Source organism: Lepus europaeus, chromosome 9 (genome assembly GCF_033115175.1).
Source record: "Lepus europaeus isolate LE1 chromosome 9, mLepTim1.pri, whole genome shotgun sequence".
Classification (NCBI taxonomy): domain Eukaryota; kingdom Metazoa; phylum Chordata; class Mammalia; order Lagomorpha; family Leporidae; genus Lepus; species Lepus europaeus.
The window spans coordinates 7251787-7252826 of record NC_084835.1 but is presented as its reverse complement, the minus strand read 5'-3'; positions in this window follow the sequence as shown (position 1 = coordinate 7252826).

The window sequence follows — 1040 nt, the reverse complement described above, 5'->3', positions numbered from 1 at the left end:
CTTGTGCATTCCGCAGCAGAGGCCGAGCCCGCAGCACCGCCCGCTGTCCGCAGGAGCGTGGCGCCCCCTGCAGGCTGCACAGGGACGCGGCTGTCAGTGACCTGGGCCTCAGCCGCAGGGGACAGCAGCTTGAGGGGCATGCACTTGCCAACCTTGTGCTCATTTCCATAGGACTTGGGCCTGAGAATTAGGATTTCCCAGAAAGCCCCGTCTCTGCCCGTGTGCCCCACCTGGGCCCTAACCGGAATCACACGCTGGGTCCCTGTGGGATGTGTCAGACCTGGAAGTTACTAAAGTACTGATGCTCCCTTTCTACTACACTCTGGCCCCTGGCTGGGGCTAGGGGCACCAGAGTCCCTTGTTAAATGGTGGTGGTGAGGGGGACAGGAGTACGCTCCTGGGAGTCAAACCAAAGGCCAGTGCTGGAGGGGAGGGCAGAGGACGGAGTGAGGGGAGGGACCAAGAGCCAGGGCTTAGGAGTGGGGAGGGATGGGGGGAAGGTGGGGAGGGAGGTCAGACACGGGAGGAGAGGACAGAGGAGCCAGAGCGGGCAGCAGGAAGGACGCAGAGCTGGCTGATGGACAGAGAGGACTGGATGCTGGAGTGGCAAGCTGCAGCGCCAGACCAGGGCTCAGGGGGCGAAGACGAGGGCAAGAGGAGGCTGGGCGCTAGGCAGCGGCTGAGTGGCTGAGCGGTGAGCATCCCCCAAGGATGCCTCCTGCCCTGGGGGCCACCTGGCCTGGAGCCCGGCGGCCACAGCCCTGTCGCTTTGTGGAGGATCGGGGTGTGGAAGCCATATCAGAGTGTGCGGGGGACCTGTGTCCAAGTGACAGGAGGAGGGGTCAGTGCTAGGCGGCACACAAGGAGCCTGACCACGTTTCCAGGCCACCATTTCCACTCCAGCTGCTGCCTGGGCAGGGCAGCCTGGAGGTGTGCCAGGGAGTTTGGGGCTGGGAGAGCCCCTCAGGTGAGCTGAAGTCTGCGGGGACCCCAAGGTAATGTTGCAGTAGGGCAGGTGACAGAGCCTGAGCCCCGGCCCC